The sequence below is a fragment of the Aotus nancymaae genome, unplaced genomic scaffold, assembly GCF_030222135.1.
Source record: "Aotus nancymaae isolate 86718 unplaced genomic scaffold, 86718_ANA_hifiasm-v0.15.2.pri h1tg000011l, whole genome shotgun sequence".
Taxonomy (NCBI): domain Eukaryota; kingdom Metazoa; phylum Chordata; class Mammalia; order Primates; family Aotidae; genus Aotus; species Aotus nancymaae.
In genome coordinates this window covers 11,395,980-11,421,848 of record NW_026988422.1, presented here as the reverse complement: position 1 = coordinate 11,421,848, position 25,869 = coordinate 11,395,980, and the positions used below count along the sequence as shown (strand labels likewise).

General features: G+C 34.8%; 1 pseudogene; it reads left to right on the top strand.

Moving 5' to 3' along the window:
* Positions 1-24,649: 24,649 nt before the first annotated feature.
* Positions 24,650-25,621, top strand: LOC110567917 (nuclear transcription factor Y subunit beta-like; annotated as a pseudogene).
* Positions 25,622-25,869: the final 248 nt, after the last annotated feature.

The window sequence follows — 25,869 nt, the reverse complement described above, 5'->3', positions numbered from 1 at the left end:
GGCTGGAACTCCACAGGCATAGCCTGAAGTTGCTATCCACAAGGTGAACAAATTGACATATCAGGAAGCCATCGCAGCTGGGTTATTATTTTTTTTTCTGACGGCATGTGGTGTCAACCAAGATCACTCATGAGTACCCAGCTAGATGTTAATTGTTCTGGAGGATCCAAGACAGCTTCAATCAAATCTGTATCACCTTAGCAGGAACAGCTAGCAGTGTGGATTTAGTTGGCTCCTTCTGCCTCTGCATGTAGTTGTTAAGGTCTCACCATCTGGCCACTTCAGCAGGGAACCTAGATGTCTTTCTTAGTAGCACAGGTATCCCTCAGATCACACTGGAAACTGTCGGGTACCCTAAGGTCTAGTTCTGGAGTCATATTCTATTGGTCAAAACAGCAATTTTTAATGGTAGGAAACAGATTCTTCTATCTGATGGAAATATGTATAAAAAAAAATGCTGCCCTTTTAATCTGTCACAGATATCCAGAGTTGTTATAAAAGTATAGAACTAAAAAGAATGTAGCATTTGCATAGAGATAGAAAGTGAATAAAGGAAAAGAAAGTACAGAAACACACACACACACACACACACACACATAATCTTGATGTGTAACAGAGACAGCACTGCAGATCATTAGGCAAGAGATGCACTAAACAATAAACAGTTCTGGATAATGATGCAAAACCTGAAATTGGATCTTTACTTCAAACCACACACAAAAAAAATCAATTCCAGAAGGATTAAAGACTTAAATGTAAAATAAGAAACTTTAAAAAGCTTTTAGAAATTATACAGGAGGAAGATATCTTTATAAACTTTGAATAGAAAAGATTTTTCAATGGGAAACAGAAAGCTCTAATCATTAAAGAAAAAGAAAGATCAATTATATTGCATTACATTGAGAACTCTGCTCATCAAAAAATTCTACTTAAAAAAAGTGAAAAGACTAACCAAAAACTAAGAAAAGATATTTGCAACATATATAATAAATATATTATTAAAATCCAGAAGAAAAAGCAATTCTACCAAACAATAGTGAAAAGGCAAATGACCTAGTAGAAAAATTAACACAGAGACATACATTGGTATTGCACTAATGAGGAATCATGAAAGGAAAATAAACCTAAGGAAAGATGTTCTATCTCATTAGCAAATTTTAATCATGGAAATTCTATTTAATACCAAAATCTAATTTTCTTTTATAACTACTAGATGGTCTAAAATTAATAAATCTGGCAATAAGCATTGGTAAAGATATAGAAAAAATGAGAAGTCTTATACTCTCTGGTTAGAGTATCTAAGTAAACAATTTGTCAGTTATAAAGAGGAAAATGGATATATCCTGTAATGGGACAATCCATTCCCAGGTACATATCAGAAGTCTTCGGCCGGGCGCGGTGGCTCAAGCCTGTAATCCCAGCACTTTGGGAGGCCGAGGCGGGTGGATCACGAGGTCAAGAGATTGAGACCATCCTGGTCAACATGGTGAAACCCCGTCTCTACTAATACAAAAAATTAGCTGGGCACGGTGGCGCGTGCCTGTAATCCCAGCTACTCAGGAGGCTGAGGCAGGAGAATTGCCTGAACCCAGGAGGCGGAGATTGCGGTGAGCCGAGATCGCGCCATTGCACTCCAGCCTGGGTATCAAGAGCGAAACTCCGTCTCAAAAAAAAAAAAAAAAAAAAAAAAAAAAAAAAAAAAAAAAAAAGAAGTCTTCAAACTAGGACATGTGTAACCATGGGGTACAAAAGGAGCTTCTTACGGACACAGTTTTAAGGGAATAAATTGTTAGATCCCCAACTTCCATATATGATATATGTATTCTAAGGCCATCTGTCTTAGAATGTCTTTAGTAGAAGCTAGACATGTATTGACAATTATTTTTCATCCCTCTATTCAAAAATCACAATTTCTTCCACTTTATTAAAAAAAACTTTCTCACACATTTTTAATTTTATAAGAATAATTTATCATAAATGGTACAAACTTCAAGAAAATCACACAATGGAAACAATTTACAATACTGGGGACAGAAAATGTACCTTTAATGATTGTAACAACAAGCTTTATGTCTTTGTACCTTTTTCAATCATATATAGATGTGCTTCTATTTATTTATTTATTTATTTTGCTTTTTTTATTGCATTTTAGGTTTTGGGGTACACGCGAAGAACATGTAAGATTGTTGCATAGGTACACACACGGCAGTGTGGTTTGCTCCCTTCCTCCCCATCACCTATATCTGGCATTTCTCTCCATGTTATCCCTCCCAACTCTCCACCCCTCGCTGTCCCTCCCTTATTTCCCCCCAACAGACCCCAGTGTGTGACTCCCTGTGTTCCTGTGTTCTCATTGTTCAACACCTGCCTATGAGTGAGAACATGCGGTGTTTGATTTTCTGTTCTTGTGTCAGTTTGCTGAAAATGATGGTTTCCAGGTTCATACATGTCCCTATGAAAGACACGAACTCATCGTATTTTATGGCTGCATAATATTCCATGGTGTACATGTGCCACATTTTTCCTGTCCAGTCTATCATCGATGGGCATTTGGGTTGGTTCAAGGTCTTTGCTATTGTAAACTGTGCTGCAATGAACATTCATGTGCCTGTGTTCTTATAATAGAACAATTTATAATCCTTTGGATATATACTCAGTAATGGGATTGCTGGGTCAAATGGAATTTCTATTTCTAGGTCCTTGAGGAATCGCCACACTGTCTTCCACAATGGTTGAACTAATTTACACTCCCACAAACAGTGTAAAAGTGTTTCTATTTCTCCACATCCTCTCCAGCATCTGTTGTCTCCAGATTTTTTAATGATCGCCATTCTAACTGGCATGAGATGGTATCTCAATGCAGTTTTGATTTGCATTTCTCTAATGACCAGTGATGATGAGCATTTTTTCATATGCTTGTTGGCCTCATATATGTCTTCTTTTGTAAAGTGTCTGTTCATATCCTTTGCCCACTTTTGAATGGGCTTGTTTGTTCTTCTCTTGTAAATCTGTTTTAGTTCTTTGTAGATTTCGGATATTAGCCCTTTGTTAGATGGGTAGATTGCAAAAATTTTTTCCCATTCTGTAGGTTGCTGATTCACTCTAATGACTGTTTCTTTTCTGTGCAGAAGCTGTGGAGTCTGATTAGGTCCCATTTGTCTATTTTGCCTTTTGTTGCCAATGCTTTTGGTGTTTTAGTCATGAAGTCCTTGCCTATGACCTCTTCAAGGAGAACTACAATCCACTGCTCAACGAAATAAGAGAGGACACAAACAGATGGAGAAACTTCCCATGCTCATCGTTAAGAATAATTAATATTGTGAAAATGGTCATACTGCCCAAAGTAATTTACAGATTCAACACTACCCCGTGAAGCTACCAATGACCTTCTTCACAGAACTGGAAAAAACCACCTTAAACTTCATACAGAAACAAAAGAGAGCCCACATAGCCAAGTCAATTCTAAGCAAAAAGAACAAAGCTGGAGGCATCACAATACCTGACTTCAAACTATACTACAAGGTTACAATAATTAAAATACCATGGTACTGGTACCAAAACAGAGATATAGACCAATGGAACAGAACAGAGGTCTCAGAGGCAACGCCACACATCTACAACCATCTGATCTTTGACAAACTTGATAAAAACAAGCAATGGGGAAAAGATTCCCTGTTTAATAAATGGTGTTGGGAAAACTGGCTAGCCATATGCAGAAAGCAGAAATTGGACCCCTGCCTGACAACTTACACTAAAATTAACTCCGGATGGATTAAAGAATTAAACATAAGACATAACACCATAAAAACCCTAGAAGAAAATATAGTCAAAACCATTCAGGACAGATGTGCTTCTATTAAAGACAAAGTGGGCATTAGAAATATCTCCCTCCACCACACACACACACACACACACACCCATATTAGATGGTAGTGAATTCATATTTATTGTACAGTGGAATAATGAAAGTGATGACAATTTCACTTATTGACTTCACTTTTCCATCCAGTAACTGTGGGAGAAGGCATTGTACATGAAGGAGAAACTCTTGATAATGAGAGCAAAGCAAAAAAAATGTGAGGGTAAGAAACACCAAAGACAGTAACATAGACGATGTGTTGCTCCATGCCTTATTGCACAATCTAGCTTAGAATTAAAATATTCCGAATGTAATTTTTTTAAAGTGCTGTAGAATTAAAACAATGTTCTCTAAATCTCATGCCCTGAAATTGAGACTGTCTCAACTGAATATTTTGCATAATTTTAAAGAATTAAAGTTAGAAGTGTTTATGTTTAATTCTGACATGTCAGCATTAAATCTTTGAGGAAATGGTACATATATTGGAGGTAAAAACATGGTTTTCTATTTTTTGAACTGTTTATTACTCGTAGGAGAAACATTCTCCTGCATTTTACCTATGAAACAGCACTGGACACTGAAAAACCTTGTTTTTTTTTACTTCGTAATGAATATATTTTTTTGCAACTTGTCAATCACTTTTCTCATTTATTGATTTTATTCCCATGGGGAGAGAAAGTGGATTCTACTATTCACAATATGCACTTAGCAGTGACCATTTTAACACTTTATGTAAACCCTGCACTTTACTGGTAGCCTAATAATTTATCTTAGTCTCAATTTCCACTGAATTCTGTTTCATTCCAGTCGTAGGTGATAGTCACCCAAGAACCAGGAACAAACAGAAAAATAACAGCCCAACCATCTCAAGAGAGGCATTTCCAAATAAAGTTTTACTTTTTGCTTGGTAATTATTTTTGAAATGGCTTTAACCAATTGTTTGCTAATAGTTGTTATGATAACTAAATCCAGAAAAAGAAAATTTAACACATGAGAGTCTTAGAAGCATAGTAAATTTTAAAATCAAATTTATATACATATTTATACATTTATATACATATGTATTTATATATTAATTTTTGTTGCAACATCTAAGAGGGTGTCAAGTATAGAGAATATAAGTGCAAATATATATTGTATTAGGATAAAATTCTGTGGAAGTGAAATGAAAACATGAGTTAGGAGAAAACATAAAATTTCTGGTTTAGAAAATACATTTTTTTCTGTATTTTATAAGTACATGATGATGAGTAAAAGATTATGATGTTATTTGAATTCCACTGTATCCATATGAGTGATATTACAGTATTATTTTAAATGTCAGTATATAAGCATACCACATATTATATAATTTGCAACCACTTAACAGTTGATTACAAATTAAACACCAACTCTAAAATGTGTAAAGAATCGCACATATTTTCAAAATTCTGTTGGGGGACATGTGAACAAAACGAACACTACATATAGGAAGCCTCTTGAACGTGTACATTTAGGAATCTCATACAATATTTTTGTTTTTTCTTTTCTTTCAACAACAACAACAATTTATTGAGTGCTCATTACAAATTAGACAAGATTTTAAGTTAAAAAAAAAAGAATACAAACACCCCTGCCTGAGTGGAGTTTATACTTTAGGAGAATATTTATAAATAAATAAATGCTGTTATAACAACATGGTAATGGCCAACATAAATGTATACATACATTTGTACATACAATGGTAGCCAGCTCAACTATCCACCAACAATAATTAACAAGAGCAGCTTTTGCAATAGAGGTCAAGTTCTTGTCCTTAGGTTCTTCAGGTTGGATGGTGAGCTCATGGGTGAATATTACATTTCATGCCCCATCCTCTAACTATATCATGTATTACATTAAATATAAAGACAAATAAATATGATCAAGCTTCCTCATATTTTTTTGTAACTACAGTATTCAGAAACTGAGAGGCAAAGTAGATTGATGATCTTCAAAGAAGAATCATAGCACTGCTGCCTAACCTCAAGCTCTGCTCTCCAGTATGTTTGCTCATTCTGACAGTTGTTCACTCATCCACTCTTTTATTTGACATTAACTGATTGGTGCTATATGCTGGACACTAGAATAAGTGTTGAAATAAACATTCCTCACCTCTTCATGTTCATGAACATTTTCTGAAACACTAGTGGCTTTTTCATACTGTACCTGAGGACTACTTGCCCGTGCAAGGATGTCCTCTATTTTGCATCTATTTTAGTAAAACCAACTGATAAGTGGAGGCTCATGTTTAATTTAAATACTTATTGCTACAAAACTAAGTCATTCAGGAAATTGCTACTCCTTCCAAGAAGAATCCTTTATATTAATCTGTATTATTGCCCCCAGTAATCCAATATGTAGCCTGAACTATATTTTATTTGTATCTCCAACCTCATTTGAAAACACATTTGAAACAGATAAAGTTCTGGAATTTAGTCACTGTTGAATAAACTACAAGATAAAATTGAGTAATATTCTTCTCTGCCAGATAGTATATAAATACCTTTTCTTCCTTAGCACATATAACATTTTGGTTAGTAAATAGGTGCTTACTGAGCAGATGTGTTTGATCATTAAAATAATTGTGTAAGCAAAAATAAATCTAATAGTTGTACTTTTTAACTTTTCATGGTTTCAGACTTTTTACAGAAGACCATAAAAGTAAAAAGAGAATGTATATGACTTATCTTTAATATTTTCAATGACAGTCATAATTTCAGATATTCTTTTCCCTATAAGTTCATGTTTATTGGTCTAAAAATATGTGCTAATTTTTGAGTGCTCTACAGCTTCCTTGCCACTGCCTTCTTACTCTTTTCTTTTCCCATTTTGATCTAACACTGTGAAGAGGCTACAAACAAAGGGAAACTTCAGCATATTCCAGAACACTCTTTACCAAATTAAGACTCATTCCACAGGAGTCACATTTTTATATTTAGAACTTTTATAATGTACACATTCATTTTTATACAATAGAAGTACTATTCTTTTAGCATAGAAATGTTAAAATACAAGAGAAGAGTTTTAGATTTGGAAAAAAGACAAATATTAGTGAACTCATTCACTGAGACCATCCTTCCATTATCAACAATATTATTGTTTCTTGATTCCAGTAATTACTGCTTATCTGAGACAATATTCTTGAATGAGAAAAAGAATGCTTATGTAAATAAAAATCAATTGCAAATTTCCGGGTATCACTGTATAGCAATCACTCCAATAACAGTCTTATTAAGACATAGAGTAAGAACAAAAGGTAAATTGCTATCCTTCATTAATTCCTTCATAAAAGAAATACTAGGATAATTTTAATTACTGGATTCTTATTTATGAATATTATCACATCTAATCTTTACATATATAATATATATTACATGCTTTCTTGTGACATGTCCTTATAAATGATAATTACATTTCTCAGCAGAAAATGTAGAAAGAATATGATAGTTTGGAATGTAGTAAGAACATTCTACCCATGACAGGATTTAGGAATAGGTAAATGGCACAGTGAGAATTACCTTCAAATGAGGAAGAGGACAGAGAGAGAGAAAGGTTTGTTCAAAGCAGTTTTATAACTTAAATACAGCATTTATTTTTGCTCCCAATTTTTCTTTCTTTGCTAAGAAAAGTAAGAAAAAAAAACCCTGAGATGATTAGAAATTTTTTTTATTTCTTTATTTTTTATTAACCTACCTCTTTTTATGTATCTGTTGGTCATTTGTATGTCTTCTTTTGAGAATGTCTATTCAAGCCCTTTGTGTACATTTAATAGAGTCATTTTCTTGTTACTAAGTAGTTTGAGTTTTTTGCATATTTTCAATATTAGTCCCTGTTCCAATGAATTATTTGCAAATACTTTCTCCCAATCTGTAGACTGTCTTTTCACTCTATTAATTGTTACCTTTGCTGTACAGAAGCATTTTAGTTTGATGCAATCCCACTTGGTACTGTCAACTAGTAGCTGTATAGGAAAACAGTATAGGAGTTCTTCAAAAAGCTAAAAGTAGAATTAACATATGATCCAGCAGTCCCACAATTGAATATATACCCAAAAGAGTTGAAATAAGTATGCCAAGGAGATATCTACACTCCCATGTTGATTGCAGCATTATTCACTGTAACAAAGATAGGAAAAAACTGAAATGTCTATCAATGGATGAATTAATTTTTAAAATGTTGTATAGACACGGTAGAATACTACTCAGCTTTTAAATATAGCACTCTAACATTTGCATTAACATTGATGAACCTAGAGGATACAATTTTAAGTGAAATAAGCCACAGAGAGACACAGAGAGACAAATACTGTGTAATGCAACTTATGTGTGGAACCTTAAAAAGCCAAACTCTTCAAAGTAGAGAGTAAAATGATGGTTACAATAGGCTGGTGCAGGTACTGAAGGGAAAGTGGATGAGGAAAAGGGAGACATCGGTCAACTGGTACAAAATTACAGTTGATAAGAAGAATAAGTTCTGGTGTTCTATTGCACAGCAAGGTGACTATGGTTAATAATAATGTATTGTATATTTCAAAATTGCTAAAAGAGAAGATTTTAAACGTTCTTACCTAAAAGAAACAGTAAATTTTTGAAGTAATAGATATGCTAATTTCCCTTTTATCATTTTGCAATGCATATATATATCAAAATTAGCACTGTACCCCATAGTACATACAATTATAATTTGTCAAAAAGTAAAACTTAAAAAAATACATCAGTATTAACAGAAAAGGAGGTTAAAATAGCCAACATAATATCATATAGTACAAAGAGAATGTTCAAATCAAGAAATAAGACTGGGGCATTCTGTGAGGACAGTATGCAAAACATCTGGAGTTTCACTTTACTGATTCTTTTTTGTTTTGTTTGTGTGCAATGCTCTGTATCTTTATTTCTTTGTATAATGAGTCTGGGTGACAAACGTGTAGAAGAGAAGACTAAGAAGGTGGGAGATTATCATGTCCTAAGAATAGTTATAGGGCCATGGATTTTTTTGTAAGGAGAAGAATTAGAACATGTGCCATCCATAGTCAAATTGCTGTAGTGAGAGTTTCCAATTGCTTTGTGTGCCAGAAATTCATTTACTCAATAATTACTTAATAAGTATCTATCTATATGAAGTACTCTGCTAATCACTGGACATGAGTTGGAGCTTTTTCTCTTGGGTCTTGGATGGATAAAGTGTGATCATTTTATAATCACTTCTCTCCATAGGGAAAGAGTTTCTCAATAGCAAGTCTTCATAAATAATACCCAGTGATGAGTGGAGTTGATATATCTTTTTTCAGAAAGATGTGGAAAGTTAATTAGCAAGTTTCTCTAATAAGCAGAGAAAGAAAGCTAAGAGTTTAGAGATTTTGAACCAAAGTGTTTTTTAAATTTATTTATTTTAGGAGAGGATGCTGTGGACAATTATATTACGGGGGGAAAGAAATCTAGGTAAGAACAAAAAAGCAGTTCCTTACATCTACGGGGATTAAAAGCCAACTAAGCCTATTCGCTCATTGTTCTGACATTTAGAACCAGAATATCTTACCAAGGATACTTTTCTTTGGTTGTGCTTCTAGAATAACCTCTAATCATTTCTGTTTTTTGCTCTATCTTAACAATGCAATTAATTAAAATAGCAGTAATATATGTAATAATAACAAATGCATTAACTATAATTTATTAAGCACCCTCTATGTTCCAGGAATTGGTTTATTTGTACTTTTTTTTAGGTAAGCAACCCGCTGCAGTAATAATTTCCTACATTTTTACAAACTAAAAAATTAAACTTCAGAGATGTGAGCTGCTTACTGAAAGTCACATAGATAGTTATGAGTCTGGCTGTAGTATTTACTAATCTCTGCTGAGGCCAAAACTTTTAATCTTTTCCAAGTAGTCAAACAAAAAATATAATCATTTATATTGAACTGGGGAGGAGGGAGCAGAATTTGCTTGTAAGCGCATTAAAAGGTAACGCTGCCTATCTTTGAGAAGGAAAAGTGAGATGAAAACGTGTATTTTATTTTACAAAGTGCACTTTTATGTATATTTGAATTTTATGACCTGTTCATATGAAAAAATTACATAAATGCTAAGCTGCTTCCAAAATTATTTTCTTTCTGTTCTTAGTTGTGCTAAGACAATCTAAGGGAAAGGACTTCCAGTCCATGCTCACCAAGTTTTAGAGGCGTATTGGAAGGTTAGTGGATTGAAAAGGTAATGATAGTTCTCATGACAGAACGAAAAACACTATGACAGAAATGATGGTGAAGAGAAAAAATGTCAGCACCTATCCTCCACCTCCAGCCTGTGCAATTTCTTTCTAGAAAACTACTTTCTGCTAAAACCTTGAATTACTTTTTTAATACTGGAGATGATACCTTTATTGATTTTTATTCAAAAGAGAAAATAGTGTTCTATAATAATCCTGATCTAGGCTAAAAGGGAGTGTGTTATAACAAACATATCTCAGCAAGTTATAAATACAACTTTCAAACAATAAAAACTGTTTATAGGTGAGGTACTTTTAAATACTCAACTCCTTATACATGTACTCAAGTTAAAATAAAAAGAAATCTGATAGCTAAGCAGAAACTAAAACTGATTCCACTACCAAATGCTGACAAAATTTAAGTGGAACTTACATACTCACAGATGGTTGCATACTCACAAGGGTAAACTGGTCCAACCACTTTAAAAAGTAAACTTGACAAATGCATCAAGAGTCATAAAAAAATGTTCCTAGACTTTTACTTAATAATCCTACTTCTAAAATTTTTTCTGTTTAAGTTACAATACCTCCATGTCAACTGTGAAAAATATATTTTTAAGAACATGTCATTGAACTTATAAAATCTTATTACAAATTTCATATTCATATTAAAATAAAAATATAACTAAATCCCAATGAATGAAAAGAGTATCAACAGTATTTCATGACATAGCATGAAATACCAGTTTTTACTATTTTAAAAGCAAGTGTATTCATGATTTAATAGGTACTATGTTTTGCACTGACCTGGTAATATTCTCGTTTTTTCTAATTATATTAATTGCAGCACAGTTAACAACAAATTAACTTCTAAACCCATAATATTTTCACCAGGACCCTGAATGTCAATTGTTTTACATTATTTCTAACTATATTACCCTCCTTGCACTACTGCCAGGTATTAACACACTTTCAAACATCTAACTTTTGACAATATGCTTACAAATTATATTTTAATTTCACACTCATTCATGCAAATGCAGCTACTTCTTTAAAATTTCATAACTTTGAATACTATGTAATAATATACTTTATGTGACATTAAAGCACCAAATATGAACATAAATTTCAAAGATTGAAACATGCATATACATACACATGTGCACACACACACATTGGGCCCTTCATATCCATGGGTTTCACAGACACACATTCAGACAACCATAGAATCTATTACTCAACTGGACCATTGAGTCATCAGCCTTTGCTGTGATGAGACTTTTACCAAAGGATAAGCATTGTAGAAAATGGTGTTTTTAATTTTTTAAAAACAGATCCTCTCTTATTTTGTATACTATTACTGATTACATAGGTCAGCTTTGAAAACATTTTGTCTAATATTGGAAGTTTACTTCGAAATTCCTAAGTGCTGTGGAAAGAATGGACTATTGTGAAACATTGAGCTTTAGCTAATTACTGTATAGCAACATACTATTAAGTGAGAAAGCAGAAGAGAAAGCTGTATATATATCACAATAGCAACGAAGCAAACCACACCTATGAAACAAAGTCCAGAAGGATATACATTCAAACTAGAAAAGCAATGATGGATCACTGGCATCCTAAGTGAGTGGTTTTTCTTCTGTTTTCCAAAGCTTTCTTCTAAGAAGAATATAGCTGGACCTTCTCTTTATATCCAGTGTGACTCTCTTTTTTAAATAGGTGTGTTTAGATCATTTGTATTTAATGTGATTATTGTTTTTCTTAGGTTTAAATCTATTGGCTTGTAATTTGTTTATGTATCTCTCATCTGTTCTTTGTTCCCTTTTCTTTTTCTTCCCTTTAAATTAACTGATTATATTCAATGATTCCATTTTCTCTCCTTTTTTAGGTTATTAGTTATAATTTTTATGTTTTAGTGCTTGCTTTCCAATACATAATTTACATCTTTTATTTGTATGTAACAGCATATCTCCAAGTTACATTATACCAGTTCACATCCAGTATAACAAACTAACAAGAGTATTATTCCATCTCCTTGCTTTAGTACTAATGTCGTACATTTTACTTCTTCATATGGCTTAAATCTCACAAAACAATGTTATTAATATTTTTGTAAGCAAAACTTATCTTTTTAAAAGCTTTAACTAATAGACAAAAATAATATTACCCATGTAATCATCATCTAGGTAATATGGGACAGTTAGCTGGACATATATTACTACAGTATGATTGCAACTATATAGGCTCTTAAGACTTAGGAAAATTTGTTGCTCATACACTTGCATCTAAAATTCCCACTTCAGAAAGCCAGTGGCAAAATACAAAGCAGTACATGTGTACATATGCACACACACATGTATATAGTATTCATATATCATAAAAAAGATGAGTGATGGAACTTTGGTTTTTACTTCTGTTTAAAATTAGCCTTACTGGACTTACATTGATTTTATGACATAATAAAAATTAATATAATATACCTTTGGGTCTAAAACAATTAAAAATAATGATTTCAAAGTTTATGGAAAGTATAAAAGTGTTTAAGGTATAAAAAATCAGTGGGAAGAGGAATAATAAAAATATGTTATATGGCCATAATTACTATTATGTTAAAAATTAAAAGCAATCCTTAAGAAATTATGTTATATTCAAAATCAAGCAATATCACTTTACAGAGCTGCTGCAGACAGAGGGAGTGGAGTGGGGTGGGGTACTGGATTAAACAAAAAATCAGTTTTCAAATATCTCAAATCCTAAAGAGGAAATTACTTATCCTGACATAAAACATCTAAAATGTTCCCTTTTTCCCCTGCTGCACACACACACCAAATACTAATTGAAAAGAAAAGAAAATGGCCATAGGCAGGGAGCACTGAGGTTAGATAAGGAGCTATAAAATTCAGTGGATAAACAGGCAATCTTAGGCAATACAGCATCTTACAAAACGTAGTCAAGGGAGTGCATTTAATTAATTGAATAAAGATGTACTTGAGTAAACTTTGATTATACAGTGTTCAAAGACTAAGAATAAAGCCTTAAAAAATTTTCTCTAATAAATGTTGGCCGGGCATGGTGGCTCATGCCTGTAATCCCAGCAATTTGGGAGGTTGAGGTGGACAGATAACTTAAGGTCAGGAGTTTGAGACCAGACTGACCAACATGGTAAAACTCTGTCTCTACCAAAAATACAAAAATTATCTGGGCGTGATGGTGGACGCCTGTAATCCTAGCTATTTGGGAGGCTAAGGCAAGAGAATTGCTTGAATACTGGAGGTGGCAGTGAGCCAAGATCAAACCACTGCACTCCAGCCTGGGCGACAGAGTGAGACTCCATCTTTAAAAAAAAAAAGTATACGTCACAGCATAAACCAGCATGATAAACAAACAATGGGAAGCATATCAATGAGAATCAGTAAAATTTGAAGAAATTCAGGATGGGTTGTAATAGTGATTACTTTCTTAGAGACAAGTCATGAGTTATTTCTATCTGTTCTTAGGTAGTGAGAACTAAGTTTATAGCAGACTCCTTTGCATATTGTTTACAGTTTATAAGGTGTATTGTATTAATGTAATCTTTGTAATAATATGGGATATGTTCATACATGGAATCATCCCAGGGTCTGTGTTCAGTTATTTTCAATAAATTCATTTTCTCTGTTTCTAAAGTCCATGTTACAGTAGCCTGTCACATTAGAAAGTTACTTTGCTGCTGGATGAAGTGGGATCCCTGAAAACAAGAACATGTTGCATACAGTGGGACAAAACAGGTAAGTGTTTTTAATGGAATGTTGCTTTAACAAGATTAATTTATGTTAAACATAACAAAAAATAGGATACAGTCCAAAATGTGAATAGGATTTGTCTTTGAAAGATGAGGTTTTGATTGTTTCTAATCCTAATATTTATGGTTCCCCAAATACTTATAATAGTTAAGTTTGATATGAAAATAACATCTTTAAAAGTGTGAACACTTCCCAAACCTAGTAAGGACAATAGGAACTTTCTCTTGGTTGTCTAGGAGTAATCCTTGTGAACTCAGTGCACCTTTTCTGGAAGAGTGGCCCTTCTGTTAGGATAACTGAAACGTGTAGGACACAGCTTACACGTTTACAGACATCCCCTAGGATGCCGTGAGTTTCCTATCTTCTTCCTCAGTTACAGCTGAGACAACCCATGTAGCAACTTCTGGTGTTATCGTCTAATTTGGTATTTGGTATATGACGTACCATCGATTGTCTACTAGAGCTAGTCAATCTCCTTAAAGCACCTTATTTTTCTCATAACTCTAATTCCTTAATATTTTCACTGAGGTATGTAAATATATACATACATATTTCCAGAAAACTATTTTTCCCGAGCTAAGGTCTCTCTCTCTCTTTCTCTCTCTCTCTCTCTGTCTGTCTCCCTCCCTCTTCTCTTGCCCTCTCCCTTCTTTCTCTTTTCTACCTCCTTCCTTTCTCCACCTCTCTTCCTACTTTCCTTCTTATTTGAGAGGCTAGCTCTGACTATAGAAAGAAAAAGCTTATATTTGTCTGAAACAAAAGAGAAACATTACTCTAATTACCACAAGGTAAATATTCATTTACCCTACTCCTGACTGATGGACCATAACTATAAACCACAGCATTTCAGACACTCAAATCCAACAGCCTATCTATGAATTTGGGGTAGCCAGAAATACAAAGATTGCAGTATTCTTTTCCTAAATGCCAGTTGTTCACTGTGCACTTGGCTGGGAATCCTGAAAAGTACATGAAGAAAGGAGAGGGATCTTAGGAGACAGGAGTTTTTTTTGTTTTACTGTTTTTGTCTTTTTGTTTTTTATTTCTGCCAGTGTGCTGACCTGCTGGTAGCTCCTAAAGACAAATACCAATTCATAGAACCTGACATTTAGTTCAAGGACCTTTCAGAGTTCAGAAGCATTTAGAAAAGATCAGTGAAAGCAACTTACATACCTTCCCTTATTGGAGCTACAGTTACCACTAGCTAAGAGGTGCTGAATACCTCTTAGTGAATTGTCTTCCCATGTCATCCGTGATTGGTTAACTCAGATTCTTCCTATGCTTTCCATCTTTTATTCATTTAATCATTAAGATTGAGTACTGGGCTTTGGGAGTATTTTCTCTTTATTTATAAAACTATTGTCTCCAAAAAAATAATCAAAATATTGAAAACTGAAAAACCAAAAGATAAATATTCACTAAGCACATACAAAAAAAAATCACAAATATTAATTGCATTTCAGTGCCCTTTGTTCTGGCATTGTTTTCCTTTGTCTCTTAGTTATTTTTCCTTCTTAGCTTTAATGTTCTCAGAATTTAGAAGCATACATGAGTGTGGCACTTCTTTTATATAGAATAACATGATTAAGAGAAAGAGTAGTAGTATTGTGTTTTAGTTCTCAACAGGAGGTATATCAGAATGACGAGGAAGATTTTTCAGAAACAATATTCCTCACACAAAGATATGCTTTCATGGAAAAGAAACAATGGAAGAGGAGGGTGTGATTGGTGCCTGTGCCTTTTGACTGAAATTCCCAAGTGACTCATACCCTCTCATAACTCAGGAATGTGACTAAAAGAGACTCAACCTCTGAATCAGGAAACCTACATTTTAGTCAGAGTCCCACCATTCTTTATACATTCATTCATTCAACTAATACCAAGTGAGTGTTTTCTCTGCCAGGCACTGGGCTAGGCTGTACACCTCAGGTGTTAAAGAAGACAGACAAGTTCTCCGACCTCTTGGAGCTTAAAGTCTAGTTGATGTGACAGGCATTAAACAGATAACCATCTTAAAATTAATTTAATTTCTGAATAACATTTTTAAAAAATAAAATCCATATCATCAAAGTAACCATCTGCAAAGTGAGATTTGATTCAGAAAGGGATGACCTCTAAGAAAACCAAAGAGGCAAAGTGACATGTATTAAGCACCTACTATAAGCGAGGCATTGTGCAAGTTACTGAGGACATGGACAAAAACACAGACTTTCCTCTCAGAGAAAAGCGCGTAACTCAGGAGCTAAAAGCAAGGGGAAAACAATATTCTGTGGAAATGCAGAGTGTGTGCACATCCCACAGGTAAAAGGCAGGCAGGACCTTGGGTGGATTTTTAATAATGAGTAGGAATAAATCAAGTAAAAAATTGAGGTCAATGGGGAGAGGCAGGCACAAAAATTATTATGGGAGAAGGCAAATAAGCCCATTAAATGTGATTCAGATTAGGCCTGAGAAGTAGGGGGAAACAGGCAGCACATAGCTCACATCTGCAATCTAAGCACTTTGGGAGGCTGAGGCAGTCCAATTGCTTGAGGCCAGGAGTTTGAGACCAGCATGGCCAACATGGTGAAATCCATCTCTACTAAAATTATAAAAATTAGCTGGACATGGTGGTGCACGTCTGTAATTCCAACTACTCGGGAGGCTGAGGCATGAGAATTGCTTAAACCAGGAGGCAGAGGTGCAGTGAGCCAAGATCATGCCACTGCGCTCCAGCCCAGGCAACAAAGCAAGACTCTGTCTAAAAAAAGGGGGTAGGGAACAACCCAGTAGGTCTGTCTATATTCCTTTTTCACCATAGGATCCCTGGCAAGGAGCCCAGGTCCAGGCACATAGTAGGTACCCACATACTGATTAAAGGCAAGGCAGGAAAGGAGAATATGGGGTACCTGGCAAGTTTTGTACTCTATTCTGATGACTTCAGATGTTATGCTGAAACCCACAGGGTTGTGTTGAATAATTTTAAATAAGAGCAATGTAATCATAGTTATCTTTTCCAACCATTCATCTAACAACATTCTGGGAAGAGAATTGGAGTAGATCAAACATATAGGTGAGGAAATGGTTAAGCACCTATTAATGTAATCTTCCTCTGGAGGGTTGCAAAAGGTTTACAAAAATTAAGACAGGTGTAATGTTCTCTGATTGTTTCACTTGAATCAGAGATTCTCAAGCTTACTTCCACAGCTGCCTTGAGTATGAAATTTAGACACAGGTCAAAATATCAGTCAACACATAGTATATTTCTATTGACCAGCCTGGGTGGTTTCTTGACTAATAAAACTCTTTCCTGATGAAATGACAATTTAGCTCCTAAGCACGTCTTTGCTGTGAGAATATGTGTGAAGCACAGACCAAGAGAAAATGTCTTGTTTTATGGGACCTATTTTTTCCCCCATGTCTTTTCAGCTTCTTTTTGGATTTTGCTCTAAGCCCTGAATATCAGTAACCTCTAACACTCAAAAGTTCAATGAAAGAAAACACTAGTTTGTACATGATTCTCTTCATGGCAAAATGGCAATATCTGCTTGAGGCTGTAAGATTGTAGATGAAAGGTGGATTGAACATCAAGCCACTAGTATATCTGTCTGGCTGTCAGGCAGAAAAGGGCAAGTGGTCAGCTGGATTAAATGACTTACAAGCCTCCCTTACAAAGTCAAATATGTATCTAAGGATGGTCAGAAAATAAGCACAATCCATCCAGCCTTACCTCTGTTGTTCACGCACTTGATTTACATTCATTCATACAATATCTCTTGGGAACCTATTTTACCATGGGCCCTAAGGTGGATGTGAGAAGTAAAAGGGTGAACTAAATACAGATAGGCCGTGCTGTTGACTCGCTGCCTCAAGGCAGTTTAGAGTTAAGCCCAATTTCCCATGCTTTCTGAAATGTAGTATAATCAGTTCTGTTCCCACACTTGGTTTGTGCCTCATTTTCAGGATAAATATTTCTATCCTTCAAGAATTTACTCTTAATCTATCTCGTCTGTAAATCGTCCTTATTATTCTGACTCCAAATTATTTGTCTTATAGTTGTTTCAGAAACGTTAGCCCTCAATCATGTAATGTACTACTCCATGACTAATTATCTGAAAGAATAAATACAGATACAGATATGCTGATATATAGATATCACAGAACAACATGTGTTTTCCAAGCTTTCATTGCCACACAAATAAAGATGAATATTTACAACTGATAATGTATTTGAAACACCTTCAGCAGGACTGAACAACTAGTTTAAATGAACGTCACCAAAGATGACCTAAAAGTGATTGTTTTATCCTTCAGGTCAGAATCCATTTAGGAGATATGACTAGATATATCCCATGTTCAATAGGAAGATAATGTTCATGCCTGAATGTGACAAGTGACATTTTTCAACTGTGAATCTTTAAAAGTTGGCATATAAAGAAATGAAGAAAAGAAAAGAAATTCTACTGCTCATCATCCTCTAAAGAACACATAAATCTGTCACAGAAGAGAGCAACAGAATTGTTCTCTACCCTCCAGCTGAAATATTTCAGAAACAGGAGATTAAAATTTTATTAGATCCTCAGTATTTTGCCTGGGAGAAAGTGTTCTGAAGATTTTATGAACAATTTGCCAGCAGGGTCAGGTTTAGGGAAGAGTCTCAAAACCTTATCCATCATTATTATCAATAAACTACTAAACACAAAACAAGAAGTAAAGGCAAATAGGACATGAAAGTCTCAATAAATATTGATACTTTTACACTGTTAAAATGTTTACTTCCTCATCTCAGCTCTCCATCCACTATCTGAAACTCCTGCCACCCCCCACAAAAATCTATAAAAGATTTCTTCCTTCACTTACACTTCACAGGGTAAGATTTTCAAATTCTTTTATGTCTAAATATCAAAGGAATTGCTGTCTTTCTACACTGCACTGTCACATAAACACTCAAAAGGAAAAAAGAGAGCTATTTTTCTTTAAATAGCTCATTCCCCTCTGTCCATTAATAGTTGAACAGGGCACATGTTTGATAGCTATCAAAAGGTCAAATATTATGGAGACATATTATGTTGTATATGCCTGTAAACATTTTCATTTAATCCAAACATTTGTAACCACAAAAATAATCCTGTTTTCCGCAACTATTAATTAAGCTGTTATGTAACCTAGCTCTGAAAAACAGTCCAAATTACCATGATATCTAACTATAACTCAAGGAAATTTTATGTTCTACATCACACAACCAAAAAATTTTCTAATATTGATCTTATTGAGGAATAAAAGTTTATTTTAAATTATAAATTAAACTAAGAAGTACTCAAGACTGTTTATAAGGTATGTCAGTAACTACAATACAATAGTGTTAGTGTCCTTATAAGACGAGACATCAGAGAGTTTCCTCTCTCTCCCTCTCCTTGCACACACCAAGGAAAGATCCCATAAGGACATAGCAAGAAGGCAGCCATATGCAAACCAGGAAGAGAGCTCTCAACCTAAATCAAATCAGATGAAACACTGATCTTGGACTTCTAGACTCCAGAACTGCCAGAAAATAAATTTGTTTCTTAAGTCACCTAGTCTGTGGTATTTTGTTATGGCAGCTTGAGCAGACTATGACAGGCCCCATAGTTCCTTCATTCTGGTGACGTGACAGCAGCCCTTGGAGATTGACACAGGATTGAAAGACTAATTCCTCCAGACACTGGAAGAGTGCTAACAGCTGTCACCTCTCAGATCTCTCAAAAAAATTGCCTTTGACTGGAGGAATCTGCCTTAACTACAGTTCTCTTTCCTTCCTAGGGTAGAGCTCATTCTGGCCACAACCTGGGCTAAGTAATTTGACCCCCACTTCACAGCAACCTGTGACATTTGCTAAAACCTTCAATGAGGCTGCATGGGATCGAACTTTCCTCAGCAAATTCTGCTTTTTTTCCGTCTCTTCCACAGGTGTTGATCATAAAAGCACAAAATAATGAACTTATTTTTCCAGACTTATGTTCATATCAGCATATGCTTTCTAGAGAAACCAATCTGCAGCTCCACCTCATCAGAATTATCTTTAATTTTGTTATTTTTTAATTTATGGCTTAAAGTGGATTTCCAATGAAAAGTTACAGGGGCAAAAAATGTAATAAACACAGCCTGATCCAAAGGATGAGAAGGAAAACATTGAAAATTTTACTGTGCACCTATAATGTGCCTGAGTTCTAGTTCATGGTTCTTTCATATATGTTATCAATTCTTTCCTAATGTTTGTAGTACCAATATATTCATATCATTCTCCAGAAACATCAACAAATTCAAATACACTCACCGCTAACAAATTTTATGTAATGAAAAGAAAACAATGCTCATTTTAAACAGCAAACAGGTTTATCATGGCTTCGAGAACTCTGAATGTGCAATGCCTACTCCTGTGTCCTCTGCTTTGCTCATCCTCTTGCTTTCTTCTCATTCTTTATTAAATTCCAGTCTTTGCTAGCCTCCCTTCAACGTTCAACTCAAGTATCAAATTCTTTATGAAATATCTGTCCACTCCTATTCCCTTTATCTGTAGAGTTTGTACATGCTATTCAATTAACTCACTAAAATACAGTTCGATAGTTTATATCTCCAAAGATCTCACAAGCTTTGTAGAGACAAAGAATATGTATTGTTTTTCTTGAAATCCCTTAATGAGTCAAGTGCCTTACACATCACCTACTGGAAAAAGGGACAAAGACAGATAAAGACTTCTTAGCAGTTTTTCAAAGAAAATCAGAGATAAACTTTTAGTGAAGGATGCCTAAATCATCTTCTACCTGAAGAACAGGGAAAACACTTTCAACCCATAATTACATGGATAAATAATCAGTATCAATACCTTTTAAAAATATTAATATTGAAGACTGAGGTTTAGAGATAACTGATAATTCTCAAATATTACTTATTCTATAGGTTAAACATAAATGGATCTAATAAATAAAGATGGGCTTGTTTAGTTTTTGGTATTAATTCAACTGATAATTATTACACAAAATATTCTAGAAATTAATGATATAAAGCTCATTTCTCTCTAATCAAAGCAACATTATTTTTTTTTGCTAGTTCCAGTGAGCAAGTAAGAACAGGTAACCCACATAGCATTGGCCAACCAAACTGATGATGAAAGGAAGGCACATTTTCAAAATTCACAGATACAAATCCATTTAAAAAAAATTCTCAGAGTATTAGTTTGTAGAATGTATTTTTTTAAATCTCACACCATTTATTAAGCATTTACTACGTAGGACGTACACCGTGTGCTTTACATATATTGCCTCATTTAGTCCTTAATAAAAACCTATAATTGTGCATTTTGCAAAGGAGGAATTTGAGAATCCGAAAGTTTATCAGACAGCTTAAATAATTTTCCCGATATTACATCAAGGTATTTTCTGATTCCCAAAACTCTGCTCTTAACTATTACACTGTACTACACCCAGAAAATGAATATCGATGCTATTATTCCACCACAGGTCAATAAAAACAACTTTCAGAGAGACCTTGTTTGGTTGCTAAATCTTTTCTATTAGATATTTTTTGCTTACATCTTTATGGGTTGTAATATACTCAGTATTTTAATTTTCTTTTTTGCCTATAATAACAATTACAACTTTAGTTAGCTAAAAAGTATATTGAAATAACTCTGGTGGAACTTAAAAATAAAACTTTACTGTGTTTTTTCTACATCTGACAACTTTTTCCTTCTGGCCACCTTATTTCATAGATATCAAGCACTCTTTTTGCAAAACATTGAAAATGATATTGAGCCCTAGGAGTTTTGCATACTATGAAAAGTTTGGAAAGCAAAATGTTACAAAATATTGCTTTTGTCCTTCTTAAAACAAGTAAACATTGACCCCCACTTGTTTATGTATTATATTAGAAATTATCTCCAAAATCTGACTTTACTCTTATTGAACCAAACTTACCATGCATGGTGAGTAAATGAAAATGTACTAACATAACTGTTTTAAATGTAAATCAGACAATATAAGATCTTCACTTTAAATGGTGTCTTGTAAAAGACTTAAAAAAATCTCCTGACTTTTCCCTAAAAATATTTACTGAGAAAAAAGATAACCAGAATTTAAAATAGCACTGAAAATTAAGCAGAAAAACATCTATTGCTTACATTCACTGGAAATCCCCTAAATATATATGTGAACATTGACCCATCAGTGTCATGTTCAGCACTAAGAAAGCAGGAACCTTCACCATTCATCTCTTCCTTCTGAGCTCAAAAGCTCAGAAAGGCAACAGCTGTGCAAATTTGAAGATTAATGAAAATAAGCAGCCATCTACGATATGTGTGAGAACTCTGACCGTTACCCAGAGTCAGTCTACAACTAATCATCAATGAATGCCTGTTTCCAGCTAGAAAAAAATAGTAAGTTCCTGAAAATGATTTGGGAGGAAATAGTGGGGGACTGGCAGCGCTATATTAAAACTCAGGAGAAAACTTGGAAAGAGAGAGCAAAAAGAGAAAGAAAAGTAAAAGAACTCAGAAAGAATGTTGGAAATAGTCTTCTTCTGGTACTTCATCTACTAATACAAAGAGTTCAAACACTTCATAGTGGAAAGAACCTGAAGATCCCACCACAGCCCAGCAAAATGAGCTGAGCAGAAAAGGCTGTTGAGCACTGCACAATTAAGCCTCATATTGTAGAATTTAGGAGAGATCTCAAACAACAGTATACAAAGTGCAGCTAACTAAATATACAAGAATCAGTACAATGGCCTCAAATATTTTTAGTATTATACTACAAGTCAAAATTAGAGATCACTTATGAACCCCAAGAACCAGAGACATTTTAAAAATATTTTTGGTGCTCAATAAGATGTATGAAAACTTGAGGTTTTCTTTTTTTCTTTTTTTGCCATTAAAGGTAATGACAAAAACCGCCATTACTTTTGCAGCAAACTAATACCTTGAAAAGATAACACAATCAGAAGAAAAGGGAGGTGGCTTATACTGTTATAGTTTGAGGCATTGGCAATAAAACACAGAAATGATACTGAATAAAATAAAAATTGTTATTAACCTACAATGAGAAATAGAGTCCTTGTAGTGCAGAAGGAGTCATGGTAACACACTCTCTCGGACACAGTAAGGAAATCCAGGTGCTGAAGACAAACTGAAACCATCAGGTAATTTGCTCCCAAAGCCATTGCTAGCCTAAGCTATTAGGAGCACCAGATGCCAAGGAAGGTGGTGTAGGCTGAGGTCAGAAAAGACTAAGATTAGTTGTAAGACTGTAAACATGGAAGTTGGAACACCCAGATCCTCTTCTACATGCCTGTAGCCAAGAGATGATTTCTCACATCCTTCTGCACTGGCAGGAGAAGAGTCAGCTATCCTCAGAAAGGCTCTGGACTTTGTAGCAGAGCACAGTGGAGAGCAGGAGAGAGTATGAGAATGAAAAATACAATGACGTATGCATACTTTTCTCCACTTTCTTTTCTCTTTTTTCTGTCCTTCTTGCCTCACTCAGGATTCCAGCAACTGTGTATAAGGATCCTCCTCTCTCTGCACCCTACTACAAAAAGCTGAAAAAAAGATTCTTGGGTGTAAATCTATAACCACTCCTCAGAAAAGATCCAATTGTGACATTTTGTAGGTCTTTCAATTAAACGGCTGGCTCTCTTCCCAGTCACTATGGTGTTCACAAATCTACCAACCAACACGCCCACTCTCCCAATAGAGATTTGGTTTCTAATGAGCTTTTTGGTGCCTCTTGAATACAAATAGACTATGAATGGAAAGATTAAGATGAATTTATTATTATTATTATTGTTATTATTATTATACTTTAAGTTCTGGGGTACATGTGCAGATCTTGTAGGATTATTACATAGGTATACACATGCCATGGTGGTTTGTTGCATCCATCCCCCTGTCATCTACATTAGATATTTCTTCTAATGTAATCCGTGCACAATCACCCCACATCCTGCTATCCCTCCCTTAGCCCCACCCCCACCCCCAACAGGCCCCAGTGTGTGATGTTCCCCTCCCTGTGTCCATGTGTTCTCATTGTTCAACACCCTCTTATGAGTGAGAACATGTGGTGTTTGGTTTTCTGTTCTTATGTCAGTGTACTGAGAATGATGGTTTCCAGATTCATCCATGTCCCCTCAAAGGACATGAACTCATCCTTTTTTATGACTGCATAGTATTCCATGGTGTATATGTGCCACATTTTCTTTATCCAGTCTATTATTGATTGGCATTTGGGTTGGTTCTAAGTCTTTGCTATTGTAAACGGTGCCACAATGAACATGCATGTGCATGTCTTTATAACAGAAGGATTTATAATCCTTTGGGCATATACCCAGTAATGGGATTGCTGGGTCAAAATAGTATTTCTATTTCTAGAAGATCAACAATTATTTAAAAGCTGTTTAAATGTAAAAAGGAGAAACCAAAAGACCCAACTCAAAACTGGAACAAAAAAATTTTTAAGGAAACAAGCTAAGAAAATAGAGAAGAGGAAATCTGATGAAAATCAAATATATGTATGTATATGTATAAATAGAGGATTAGGATGGTAGATAGGATGCAGGACTGACTTGCAGCTCCTGCTCAGAAGGATGGAGTAGTGTGTGGAGATCCACATCATGAACTTTTGGTCTAAGAACTACCTCAGGAACAGGTCCAAGGAAACAGCAGATTGGAGATGGGAGCCAACCAGGGCTCCACCGGAGGTGGAAATAGCAAAGAGTGGACACCTTTTTAGACAGGTGTTCATCAGCACCTCTGACAACACACTTCCAACAGTATTTCATGACAATGGATGATGACAGTTCTACGACAGATGCTTCTCAACTAGGAATCTCTGCAGACTATATTGGAGGAAGGCATTATGTTATACAGCCTCACGATGATACTGAGGACAGCATGAGTGATCATGAAGACGCAAATTGTCCAAAGTAAGTTTTACAGAACAAGATATGTATCTTCCAATAGCAAACGTGGCTAGGATAGTAAAAAAAATGCCATACCTCAAACAGGAAAGATTGCAAAAAAAATGACAAAGAATGTATTCAAAAATGTGTAACTGAATTCATCAGCTTTATAACATCTGAAGCAAATGAAAGGTGCCATCAAGAGAAACAGAAAACAATCAGTAGAGAAGATATTCTCTTTGCCATGTATATTAGTCTGTTTTCACATTGCTGATAAAGACATACCTGAGACTGGGAAGAAAAAGAGGTTTAATTGGACTTATAGTTCCACAGGTCTGGGGAGGCCTCAAAATCATGGTGGGAGGTAAAAGGCACTTGTTACATGGCGGCAGCAAGAGAAAATGAGGAAGAAGCAAAAGCAGAAACTCCTAATAAACCCATTGGATATCATGAAACTTATTCACTATCATGAGAGTAACACAGGAAAGACCAGCTCTCATGATTCAATTACCTCCCCCTAGGTCCCTTCCACAACGTGGGAATTCTAAGATATACAATTCAAGTTGAAATTTGGTGGGGACACACCCAAATCATATTACTATGTCGAACCTAAGCCTTGACAGTTATGTGGAACCTCTGAAATTATACCTTCAAAAATTCAGAGAGGCTATGAAAGGATAAAAGGGAGTTGGTGGAGCGGTCACAGTTACAGATGAACTAAATGAAGAGCTTACAGAGGAGGCATTTATTAGCCAGTTACCAGCTGGCTTAATAACCACAGATAGTCAACAACAAAATGTTATAGTTTACAAAACAGATTTCTGGTGTTCAACAAATTCAGCTTTCATGATCTGAAGAAATGATGGAATGAGGGTGTAGAGAAATAAACATCTGTATGATTCTGAAACAGACATCAGAAGGAAATGACTTGTGAAAAGATGTATCTTTGTATATTAAATAGTTGTAATGTTCCTGATGTTTCACTAATTGAGGTGTTACTTCTGACATGAGAATCTTTTTCATGAATGATTTTAAAGGTATTAAAATATTTTTGTTTTGTCTGAGAGTTTGTTGCTCTGTATGACTCCTGTATGCATT